The 13,067-nt window shown below is 43.6% G+C and overlaps 1 protein-coding gene across 2 annotated transcripts in view; it reads right to left on the reverse strand.

Annotated features, from left to right (window-relative positions):
• Positions 1 to 7,640, reverse strand: part of Rad54b (RAD54 homolog B) — a 104,444-nt gene extending 96,804 nt beyond the window's left edge. The window contains exon 1 of one of the 2 annotated variants that reach the window (XM_046464792.2): positions 7,495 to 7,638. The gene's annotated coding sequence lies outside the window, so the exon portion shown is untranslated. Of the gene's footprint in view, positions 1 to 7,494 lie in introns of both variants that reach the window. The other variant, XM_046464793.2, reaches the window with a different exon arrangement.
• Between the last annotated feature and the right edge of the window lie 5,427 nt (positions 7,641 to 13,067).

Consider the following 13,067-nt stretch of genomic DNA (forward strand, 5'->3'; position numbering starts at 1 on the left):
CAGTTTCTATGTATGACCGAACATTCTCATGACTACTATGTAAAACTCTTGGGATTTATCATTAAGCTTAGCAGATGTCTAGCTTCTACCTGAAAGACACCGCACTACGAATGAAAGACACCACACGACACAAGTCACCGGAGAGGTTCCGCTCTATTACAAAAGGCTGTGGGCTTATATAGATCTAAGGAGAGGCGGCAGGGCTTAGGTAAATGATGGGTCACCCGTTTATTGGTAAGTTCTTCCAGATGTCCGTTCCGGAGCCCAAGAAGTTAGTTCTTATTGGGGTTAAGGTTTCCCGCCAGCAGGATTTGAATATTGGCGCCGGTGGGAGAATTGGCGCCGGTGGGAAAGGGAGAGACAGGAAGAGAAGCTCCTCAGGCGCCATGTTGGGGTTTTTGGGGTATGGCTGCCATTATGTTTTCCCAACATTCCTCCCTTTTTGTTTTCTTAGGAATTGGGGTGTCGTTGGTCAGATCTGGCTGCTTCCTGCTGTGTGGGGGTGGCGTGGGGCCTAGAAAAGGAAGTGGAGGAATGTTAGGGGGGGCAGGTCTGGGGATATCATGGCAGCCAGAAATGAAACCCAGTGGCTATAGACAGCTACTTCCGTAGGGGTGAAGTCTAGGAAAGTTCCCTGAAGACACAAGTCGTCAATGGCAGAAGAGATTGTCGGTATCAGCCATTGGTCCTGTAACAGAGACTCTAGGAAATATTGGAAGCGTCGCCTTGACATGGCATCACTAGCACCTGAAGAAGATTAGAGCAAACAAAAGCAGGATGAAGATAAAAATTAAAAGGTCAGTTTTGGGCAGAAGTTCCATGTTGGGGGACTGACAGAGAAGAGGCCAAGGGCCATGAGGAGGCTTAAAAGGACATAAAGGCTCAAGAATCCAGGATGGCAGATTAAGAGTTTCTCCGGGCTTGTTGTCTCCCGCTGTCTGATGTCCGTTGCATTAAATCGTGCCTGGTAGTGAGCTTCAGCACTGAGTGAGCTGTTCTCTTGAAGATGTTGGGAGTTCATCGGTCATCAGAGGCTGATAGTGCCTAAGCAGAAGCTGGTTGAAAGTTAGGTTAGAGATCTTCCGTAATTGGCCCTGTAGGAAGCGAAGCAGACAGGGCAGGAACAGACACATCAGAAAAAGGAGACATATGGGCCCTAAAAGAGGCAACAGCCATGATTGGAAGTTGGCTAAAAACAAGGTAGCAATTGGGTTTTGGTTTGGTGGATTTTTCAAAGAGGTAGCCAGGTCGGTGAGCTTGACTACATTAGTTTCCACAAGGCCTGATTCATTGATGTAGTAACAGCATTCTTCCCTCAAGAAGAGGCAGGTTTCACCTTTTTCGACCGTAAGTCCATAGCTTGTCGGTTTTGAAGAGTAACTTGAGCCAAGGATGTGACCTGCCTTTGTAAAGATGCTAGAGATTCTGCCGTAGAAGTGAGCGCTTGTTCAAGTTTAGAATTCAAGTCCTGTACAGCCCATAAGGAATGTCCTAGAGCTCCATCAGAAACTTCTGCTCCCGCCGCAGATGAAGCCAGTGAGAGACCCACCATTACTGGAAGGAAAGCAGCCCGCCTACTTCGCACAGGGGAAGACAAGAGGGCCTGTACTTCAGCAGGTGTATAGAGAGTCAATTGCGGGACAAGCGTCACCAGTATACATGGGGCGGAGGTATTGGTGGATAAGATAGTGGTGAAAGAACCATTACACCAGAAGAATGAGCCAAGTGGTGCATAGAGGGTGAAGTTAAAGGTGATGTTAGAGTGGCAAAACTCTGGGAGACACCCAAGCCCAAGAGGCAGCGCCGGGGAATCACAGTATGGTTAGACTCCTCGGGCTCCCATAATGGAGCGTCAGGTGAAAGGGTCCGGAGAGAATGGCGGGCAGATGGAGTGGAGAAATTTGAGAGGTCAGAAGCCGAGAAGTTTAAGGGAACTGCTGCAAGCAAAGGTCGAGTCAGAGAGGCGCATAAGTAGCAATGAGTTGGTGCAATGGCGGGGAGGGTTTGATTTAAGAAGGTTACAGTTTCGGCAAGTAGTCATAGCCATGAATACTGTGGTGAACTCCCGGTATTAGGATCAAATGGATCCTGTATCGAGCCTAACAACTGCTCTTCGGAATGCTTTATGTCAGTAGAGATTATAGCTACTGAGGGCTGGGAGGGTTGAAGCTCCCGGGAAATGGAGATGGAGCCATAGGGGGTGGAAGAGGATATGTCACAGTAGAAGGAAGCATTTACGCTAGAGGTCCGGCGCGAATGGTTGGGGTCAGTGATAGCCAATTGATAGCCCCCCGAGATCGATCTGAAATTTCCAACGCAGGAATCCCCAATGCATGCACGTGGGTTATGAATGTTGCATGACCAGTAGGGGCACCCCCCATAGGTTTCGGGCCACCATTTGCAGTAATCCTGTGTCTGATCATATAAGAAGCAAAGGTAAGGCCTAGTGGCTGTTTTAAAAGTTCAGAATTCTGGGAGGAGAGGGGAAGGAAGATAGATGCATTACATCTTGCAGGGGCGCAATCAACCGAAGAAACTAGGCGAGTGTAACGAGTGCTACCTTGGACATATGTCTCTCTAACTTTGAATCTCCAAGTATAAGAGGAGGACGATGATGTCCCCGGGAGAAGGGTGATGACAGCGAAAATACCAATTAGAAGAGTGAGAGTCATGGTGGAGTATGGGCAGTTATGCGGGACAGGCGAAGCTTTAGAGGATAGTTGGGATGTGAAGAGCAGGAGTAAAGGGGAGGTCTAGGAGGTGACTCTTGAAGTTCCTCTGGGGTTGTCCTGTTGTCAGCAGGTGGGGCGGCCTCCTGGAGATACGGCTTTAACCTAGAAATGTGAATCCAGGAGGTGAGACGGTTGCTTGGTAAGGAAAGTTTGGTGGCGGTGGGGGTACAGAGAACGACAGGATAGGGGCCTTCCCATTTTGGGGCAAGAGGCCCTTTCTTCTCTGGGGTGTTATAACAGACTAAACTCCCAGGTGTTATAGGAGGAGTATTTGGAGAGGAGTCTGGGTCCGGAAGAAGCCAGTCCTGATATTTCCAGAGTTCCGAGCGGATATGAAACAAGACAGGCAAAGACAAATCTCGTGTGAGAGGTCCTTGTGAAACGACCAACCCAGGTGGTATAAGAGGTCTTCCATACATTATCTCAAAGGGAGACAGTAAAGATGTTTTTTTAGGGAGAGCTCTGATTTGAAGCAAAGCCAAGGGAAGGAGTTTGACCCAGTCTAAGTTTAATTCCATTGTCAATTTGGTAAGGACTTCCTTCAGAGTCCGATTTACCCTTTCCACTTTCCCTGAAGCCTGGGGGCGATATGGACAGTGGAAATGCCACTTGAAGGAGAGGGCTTGAGAGACCTTTTGTGTGATCCTGGAAATAAACTCAGGGCCATTGTCGGATTGTAGGGAAGTGGGCATACCAAACCTAAGGATGATGTCTGTCAGTAAGATTGAAGCTACAGTGGAAGCCTTCTTATTGGAAGTGGGAAATGCCTCAACCCAACCAGAGAAAGTGTCCACAAAGCAAGGAGGTATTTAGTGCGCCATACTGCAGGCATGTTGGTGAAGTCTACCTGCCAGTCAGCAGCAGGAATGTGTCCCCGGGCTTGGTAGGAGGGAAACAGTTTAGGCCTTAAAGGAGTATGAGGGTTGGTCCGCTGACAGATCTGACAATTAGAGGCTATATTCTGTAGCATGGCTTTGTCAGAGGGGGTGAGGGAGAAGAAGCTCTGTAAAAAGAGGGTCAAAGACTGAGAATTGGAATGGAATAGAGTATGGAGGAGCTTGAAAAGATCCTTGTTGTTACTGGAAGAAGTAGGGGCTTCAGATGGACAGTCTAAAGTGGCTATTATATGTCTCCCAGGGAGGTCATAATTGGAAGTGGTAGCAGCCATCCGTGCCGCCTGGTCAGCTTTGGTGTTGCCCTCAGTGATATGAGAGCCATCCTTCTGATGGGACCTACAATGGATAATTCCCAACTCGGTGGGGAAGTGGGAGGCCTCTATCAAATCAGTTATAAGACCCGAATTAGTGATCGCATTACCTTTAGTGGTAAGTAGGCCTCGCTCCTTCCATATTGCAGCATGGGATAATAGAATATGGAAGACATATTTTGAGTCAGTGTAAAGGGTGAGGGATTTGCCCTGTGCTAGGAGGCAGGCACGAGTGGCTGCTACAAGTTCAGCCTACTGGTTGGTAGTTCCTGAAGGGAGAGCTTTGGCCTCTATAATCTCAGTGGCGTACCCAGAGTAATGAGTGCCGTCCTGCCTAAAGGAACTACCATCAGTAAACCAGATAAGGTCACACTTGGTGAGTGGTCCCTCAGAAACGGAAGAATGACAGGGGAGGAAATCATCCAGCGGGATTTGAATATTGGCGCTGGCGGGAGAATTGGCGCCCCCGGGAAAGGGAGAGACAGGAAGAGAAGCTCCTCAGGCGCCATGTGGGGGTTTTTGGGATGTGGCTGCCGTTATATGTTTTCCCAACACTACCAATACTAAAGTGAAGAATGTTATAACAGCCAGGCATGTTGGCACATGCTTATAACCCCAGCAGCTCAGGAGGCTGAAGCCAAAGTTCAAAGCCAGTTTTAGCAATGTAATGAGACCCTATCTCAAAATAAAATATTTTTTAAAAGGGCTGGGGATGTGGCACAGTGGTTATATACCCCTCGGTTCAATCCCCAGTTTAAAAAAAAAAAAAATGTTATAACATCTAAAACGTATAAGAGATTCCCCTACCTCTACTTTTGCCCACCTGATGTTTCATCAATGTATTTAGTAAATGCACTGACTTATTACTTTCTTTTGTTCTGTGACTATAAACTCTTCTTCAGTGAAGCACGCAATTCAGGGTAACATAAATTTCTTCTGTTGTGATGGTGACCATTCAGAAAACACACTAAGTCCAAATTTGAAATAAATTTAAAAAATTTATTTTACCTATTTTGCCAATTATTCCTGGTCTGGGGCTGTGTCTAACAAGAGTCCAAGTGGCTCTCTGAAAGAATAGCCCCAAATTGTTTGCGACCAGACCAAAGTAGACATGGCAGAAGACCACACCCTATGGAATTTTTCAAAATTTACAAACAGCAAGCAACCGGAATACAGGGGTTGATTATGCTGTAGTAGTACCCTTTTCTCTACAGATCTTAACTGGGCTTCTCCAGAAATCTTCACCATGGCTGATTTTAGGACTGTGAGCAAGAGTCTCTACAAAAGAGTTCAATGTAGATAAACTTCCTATTTTCGTGTTGCCCTATTTTACTTGGATGCTAGCCTGGAAGAGAAATCAGCACTCCAGGTGCTGGACACCCCTTTACTAGTTTTTCACAAACATTTATCCAATATAGTAGTTTGTAGAAATGTGTAAACAAGGCCTCTGGCCTTGAGCTGGAGCTTCACAGAGATGTCTACATTCCTAAGATAACAGAAGTTACCAATTGGGCTCCATGGTAACAGCTAGCAGGGGGAGGAAAGAAGGGAGAAAAAGCTCTCACCTTCTCAGGTGTTGTCCTTGAAGGGTTAATTTGCCCAAAACAGTGAAAGAAAAAGCTGCTTTTATGTGAACTTCTGAGCCCCTCCCCTTACATGCTGGGTATAAAATTCTCAAACTACCTAAACTTGGGGTTCAGGAGATTGATTGATTGCAGCAAAAGCCGTGCCCTCTGAGCCTGGCTGCAGCCAAATAAAACTGTTTCCTGCTATCTTCAGTGCCTCATCTGTCCTACAACAATGTCATTAGTAGAGAAGAAACAGACAACCATATCTTAATTTTACATGCTCATTTGTGGGTACACAAAGTACAGAAAGACAATTTGAATTTTTAACATTAAAACAACTTATGTAACAATTTCACATGGGAACCATAAAGACGGGAACCATAAAGATGGGAACCATAAAGATGGAGTCACTACAGCTATACTTACTTGTCTATAGCTATTTCTTATACTTAACTACTGTTCTAGTAACCTATGTCCATCTCTATATTTATCTGTAACCACCTGTAACTATATTAGACTCATGAGCTTCCACTTATCACCTTACATTGTCTAAATCTTATTATTAAGAACTTAAATCCTATGTCTTATAGTGATTATCTTACTTCTAACTTATAACTAGGGCAGACTGGAGTTTCTTAACATCACTAATTCTATAACGTTTGTCTCATGATCCTACTATTCTTATTAATTAATATTTCACTAACCTATATTTTCTAATCTATGATCTATAACCTATAACATGCATTGATTAAATTCAGACTATAACAGTTCTCTGACTTTGGTCACACAGAAAAAAACTACCTCTTCTTCCCTTTGGAGCAAAAGCTGTGTTTTTCCCCAACATTCCTCATCCATACCCAAGAACAAAGCTTTCAATGCAAATGCCTGAATATAAATATTGACTGATACTTCCTAGCATGTGCACTTACACAGTTACTTAATTTCTTTGTGCCTCAGTTTCTTTATCTATAATACCTTAATTAAACACAGGCATGTTGGGAGGATTAAATACTTAAAGCACTTAGAACAAAGCTTGACTCAGTAGCACTCAGTGTTACCTGTAATATTTCCATTATAATCATTATTAGGAAAGAATTAGATTTTTTAAAGAATATTTTTAAAATGATAATTATTATTATTATTAGGGTTTAATACATAAGTTCCTATCAGAGTAGCTACCTTAAAGTAGGGGGATAGAAAAGAATATAGTTCTGCATACAGGATTACGACCAAACTCCATGGGATCCTTTGGGTTTTTAAGGGTAAGTGTGTGCAACCATCAAACCTCTAGGATGCACGCATATAAACAATACAACTCTGCCAACAGCCAGCAACAGACACACACACACGCTTTGATCCTGCTTTTTGACTTCCAACTACATTTGGTAATAATTATTTCATTTCAGGCCTTCCGTGCTCCTTTGACTTCGCGACCTCACTACACCTGCTACAAAAGCCTCCAGGGTTTAAAAAAGGGAGGGGGTGAGGGACCTGAGCTGTGGACTGTGGCCCTATGGAAGGTGCTCGCTACGCTGACACCTCCCAAGCGCTGGCCGAACCTTCACCTCTAGGCCTGGGAAAGCGGCTCCACAGCATCAGAAAGAAACCCAAACGCCACCGGAGCCTGCAGGCACCCGCTGGCTCAGCTGCCCGGAACCGCCCCTCCGCCGAGTCTCCACATAAAAGCCCACCCTCAGCACCCCGCCGCCGGGCCTCCACCCCTTGGGCCAGCAGCCAAGGCGACCCTCCTTCAGAACGTGACTCGGGGATGCGCAGGAGGCGACCGCAATCGCTCCTAAAGCCTTCCTGCCCCACAGAGGGTTGCTCCAGCACCATTCCCCACTTTGTCCCGCCCGTGCTCACCGGCTGTCGCAGCCTCACGAGCCTACCGCTCCACAGACCCACTGACAACAATCTGACAGAAATTGCGCGCCCGATCTAAGAAGTACCGAGGAGTTTTTTAAAAAAAACATTTAAAATGACTTACAAACTGCCAACACCTTACAGCCACAGCAGCTCAAGGATCCCGCCTTCACGCAGCCAATCGGAAACCGGCATCGCGCATGCGCATTACCTCTCGGCTTCAGCGCAAGGCCCGGCTCACTGATTGGACAACCTTGCTACCTCACTGCTCCTGTGCCTTTGCGCTTCTCTGACTCCGGTTTACAGTTCAATACAGAAAACGCTGATTTGATGTTAACGCAGAGGTAGAGGCTGAGTTTGCAGACCTCACAACCCACGTGGGCATGTAATAACTTATGATTCGGTGTAGAAGTGCAATAATAGAAATGTGCCCGTCGTTAAACTCATGCATGTTGGGTAAACATATAAGGGCAGCAGCACCCGAGAGAAAAACCCCAGCATGGCATCTAAGGACCCTCTTTCTCCTCTTTGTTTCTTTCACTGGCGCAAAACGTTCCCGCCAGCGCCAATGTTCAAACCCTGGTGGTGGGAAGCCTTAGCCCCAATTAGAATTAACTCCTTGGGCTCCAGAACTGACATATGGAAGAGCTTGCCAATAAACAGGCGACTTGTTATCTACCTCAGCCCTGGGACCTCTCCTTAGACCTATATAAACACACAGCCTTTTGTAATAAAGTCTTTGGTAATCTGTGTCTTGTGGTGCGGCGTTTTCCAGTCTTACAATGCATTCATTCAAAAGTAATTTTTAAGTCTTTTTCAAGTTCTAGAAATATAAAGATGAGTAAGTAATTACTTGACTCTCAGAACGGAGGACCTTCTCCGGACTTGGAAAAGCTTTAAAGGATTTTAACCAGGGAAGTGACATCATTCAATGGGTATTTACTAAGCAACTTCCAAGGCAATGACATAGTCTGCCAGTTCTGTGAAATGTGGAAATAGAAAGGCATGTCTGAAAGGATAGAAAGTGGTCAAAGGTCATTTATTGAGTTTTATTTAACAGCTTGACAAAAATTAAGAAACTAAAAAAAAATCGAGGGATTAATGAAGATGTTAAATGACCAGAATTCTTATACCGTTGATAGGATATAAATAGATTATTTGGAAATAAGGTATTTGAAGAAAAAGAATTTTTAAAAGGAATGTAAATGTGTACAGTCACAGTAATTTTGACAGCATCTAATAAAAGGAAAAAGTGCTTAAAGACACTTCTAGCCCTCAGGACTTTTTCCAATCCTAAAGAGACAATCATAGATTGAGTTGTACAGTTGCTAGGGCCAGGATTACAAGAGTTTTGCATCTGGGACCTGCCAGGTCCAAACAAAAGAGTAAAAGTGACTAGGAAACAACCTGCCCTCATAGTGTCTGCAGCCTACCTTAATGTCATCTGGAAAATCCAGAAAACCTAAAACAGATTGGCTGGAGGTGGCCTGGGACATTCTTCTTCCAGATTTGCACAGTCTACTCACTTCATCCAGGTAATAGGAAACGTTATATGACCAAACTCTCTTATCTCACTCATACTCTACTCCTTTCCTACTTTATAGTTCATCTTTGCAATTCCTAACATACTTGGTTTTCTTTTGTTTTGTTTTTCTGTTACTCTCAGAATTTAAGCTATGTGAGAGTGTGATTTTTGTTTCCTGCACATATATCTAAACAGTACAATCTCTTTTTTTTTTTTTTAAGGAGGGAAAAAAAAGATTTAGAAACTCACCTTGTAGCTTAATTAGAACAATTATTTAAGGTCTACCAGAGGCCAGAGGATGCACAAGAGATTCATATCTTTCAAAAATCTTTCTTTTTTTTTAATTTTTATTGTTGGTTGTTCAAAACATTACATAGTTCTTGATATATCATATTTCACACTTTGATTCAAGTGGGTTATGAACTCCCATTTTTACCCCGTATACAGATTGCAGAATCACATCAGTTACACATCCATTGATTTACATATTGCCATACTAGTGTCTGTTGTATTCTGCTGCCTTTCCTATCCTCTACTATCCCCCCTCCCCTCCCCTCCCCTCTTCTCTCTCTACCCCCTCTACTGTCATTCATTTCTCCCCCTTGTATTATTTTTTCCTTTCCCCTCACTTCCTCTTGTATGTAACTTTGTATAACCCTGAGGGTCTCCTTCCATTTCCATGCAATTTCCCTTCCCTCTCCCTTTCCCTCCCACCTCTCATCCCAGTTTAATGTTAATCTTCTTCTCATGCTCTTCGTCCCTACTCTGTTCTTAGTTACTCTCCTTATATCAAAGAAGACATTTGGCATTTGTTTTTTAGGGATTGGCTAGCTTCACTTAGCATAATCTGCTCTAATGCCATCCATTTCCCTGCAAATTTTATGATTTTGTCATTTTTTAATGCAGAGTAATACTCCATTGTGTATAAATGCCACATTTTTTTTTATCCATTCATCTATTGAAGGGCATCTAGGTTGGTTCCACAGTCTTGCTATTGTGAATTGTGCTGCTATGAACATCGATGTAGCAGTGTCCCTGTAGCATGCTCTTTTTAGGTCTTTAGGGAATAGACAGAGAAGGGGAATAGCTGGGTCAAATGGTGGTTCCATTCCCGGCTTTCCAAGAAATCTCCATACTGCTTTCCAAATTGGCTGCACCAATTTGCAGTCCCACCAGCAATGTACAAGTGTCCCCTTTTCCCCACATCCTCGCCAGCACTTGTTGTTGTTTGACTTCATAATGGCTGCCAATCTTACTGGAGTGAGATGGTATCTTAGGGTGGTTTTGATTTGCATTTCTCTGACTGCTAGAGATGGTGAGCATTTTTTCATGTACTTGTTGATTGATTGTATGTCCTCCTCTGAGAAGTGTCTGTTCAGGTCCTTGGCCCATTTGTTGATTGGGTTATTTGTTATCTTATTGTCTAATTTTTTGAGGTCTTTATATACTCTGGATATTAGGGCTCTATCTGAAGTGTGAGGAGTAAAGATTTGTTCCCAGGATGTAGGCTCCCTATTTACCTCTCTTATTGTTTCTTTTGCTTCAGAAACAAGCAGGAGTGTCCATACTCATATCAAATAAAATAGATTTCAAGCCAAAGTTAATCAAAAGGGATAAAGAGGGACACTACATACTGCTCAAGGGAACCATACACCAACAAGACATAACAATCATAAATATATATGCCCCAAACAATGGTGCAGCTATGTTCATCAAACTCTTCTCAAGTTCAAGAGTATAATAGACCACCATACAATAATCATGGGAGACTTCAACACACCTCTCTCGCCACTGGACAGATCTTCCAAACAAAAGTTGAATAAGGAAACTATAGAACTCAATAACACAATTAATAACCTAGACTTAATTGACATATATAGAATATACCAGTACAATGTCATAGAAGGCACTCAATATATACTTGAAGAATGAAGAGTTGTGTGAAAATCAACAGAGCTTAATGACTGCTCCCTTTTAGAGGAAGGAGATTGACACTCAATTTTCACACATCAGTACCAGCATCAGAACCCTCTGAGGGATTGCTGGACTCCTCTGGAGAGTTTTGGATTCTGTGGGTCTGATCCATGCTGATAATTTGCATTTCTAATGAGTTTCCAAAGATGTTACCAGTGAAAAATGCAAGATTTTAGGGATGAGCCCACAAATTACAATGCTATGTTCTTTTTGTTTGGTTTGGTGATGGGGATTGAACCCAGGGCCTTAGTGTAAACAAGGCAACCACTCTACCAACTGAGCTATACATATCCCCAGCCTCAGTTACAATGCTATGAAGATAAACTACTACATAAGCTACATGTAGTTGCACAGTATCAGGCACACAAAAAAAATACTCAATAAATGCTAAGTGTGCATCTGATGCTTCCTTCCAACTGTGACTGAATTAATTGCTCTGTGCTTATCTTAAAAAAAAAAAAAGAACCCTGGAACTACAAAAAAAAAGGAGGAGAAGGAGAAGAAGAATAGCAGCTCCATTCTGTGTCAAAACTCAAGGATCTTTCACAAGACTTCCTTCCATTAGTTTAGCATAAATCTTCTGTTTGGAGGGGCTTTCTCCATCTGGCAACAGCTTCTCTTTTAACAAAGGGTCCAGAGGTAAGGCATGGGAGATGAAGATCTGTTCCCACTTCACTATCACTCTGTCCAGCTAAAACTGTGGACACTTCAATAGAGGTATGTCAAATTTTCTCTAAGTTTGGTGGTATTCCGAGTTATCGTCAAACTGAAGTAATAAGCTTCTTTAAATTGCACTCAAAGAATCCATAATCAGATCCCTGTACAACCTTTATAACCTCATCTACCTTGTACTCTCATGTTGGTGTAGGACCTCAAGACCCAGGCCCAGCATTAGATGACCAAACCCCTAGGCCTCAAAGCTGCAAGACACATCCTCACCCAACCCCCATGTCAAAACCCCTCCAGCAGCATGTAGCACCTCAGGTGTTGCACAATGTTACCACAAGATGTTCCATGTAGATAACCCTAACGGGCCCCCTATCACAAGATGTTCCTTTTAGACAGTCCTACTGGTTAAACTTGAGAACTAGGTTTAAAAACAGGAACTGAAAGGACAGAATGCAATTTTATGGTTTTTCTGAGAACAAAAAGTTGAAAAACAAGTTTACCCCCCTAGGTGACTCAACTGCTGAATTCAGAGGGACCAATAGGAAGGCTGTTGCTGTGCTAAGCTAAGACCTAACCCACCTGTTCCATATAAAAGATCTATACCCCAAAGCCCGGTGTGCCAGCTCATCGAAGCTCCGGCTGAGGTTTTGCTGTGCACCCGCAGGCGCCTGTGTGAGAATAAACGCCTCCTGCTTTTTGCAGCCAGTGTCTCGTGTGGTTCATTCCGGGTTTGGGATCTGTGGATATTTCATTGGGAGTTCCCAGACCACCCCCGGGTTCCATGACTTGCTAGAAAGCCTTCAATCTCAGAAAAGCTTCTATAAACACAATTGTGATTTATTACAACAAAAGCATACACACTAAAATTAGCAAAGGTAAAAGGTGCATAGGGCAGATTATAGGAGAGATGAGATACTAGCTTCTAGTTGTCCTAGAACAATATGGGACAACACACCCAAAGTATTGCCAACCAGGAATGCCATGTGAACACTTGTGTCAAGGATTTTTGTTGGATGTTGTTGGACCACAGAGCACCCACATGGCTAATCTTAGTTACACAGTCTCTTCCTGAGGTCAAAGTTATAAATACCTCAAGACCTGTACCATAAATCACATTGTTAGCATAAGTTACCTACCAAGGTACCAGGTATACAGAAACACTCTTGACAGACAGGATATTCCCAGGACTAAAAGGGACTGGTACCTCCCTTCCCAGATGCTGTTTATCCTCCCATACCCTGACTTTTGACTGTAGCTCAGGGCATAGCTGAGGTCACCATTCATAGAGTTCAGCAAGGCAAAGTCCAGACAGCACTGCACTCTCTCAGGAAATAGGTCACCTAACACTTCCCTTTGACTGCCTGTCAAGACACTAACTAACTTATGGGAGTCTTTTTTTTTTCTTTTTTTGGTCCTGGGAATTAAACTCAGGGGCACTCAAACAGTGAGCCACATCCCCAGCCCTATTTTGTATTTTATTTAGAGACAGGGTCTCACTGAGTTGCTTAGTACCTCGCTAAATTGCTGAG

The sequence above is a fragment of the Marmota monax genome, unplaced genomic scaffold (assembly GCF_021218885.2).
Source record: "Marmota monax isolate L192 unplaced genomic scaffold, Marmota_monax_Labrador192_F-V1.1 WCK01_AAM20220418_F8-fsc00003, whole genome shotgun sequence".
NCBI classification, from domain to species: Eukaryota; Metazoa; Chordata; class Mammalia; order Rodentia; family Sciuridae; genus Marmota; species Marmota monax.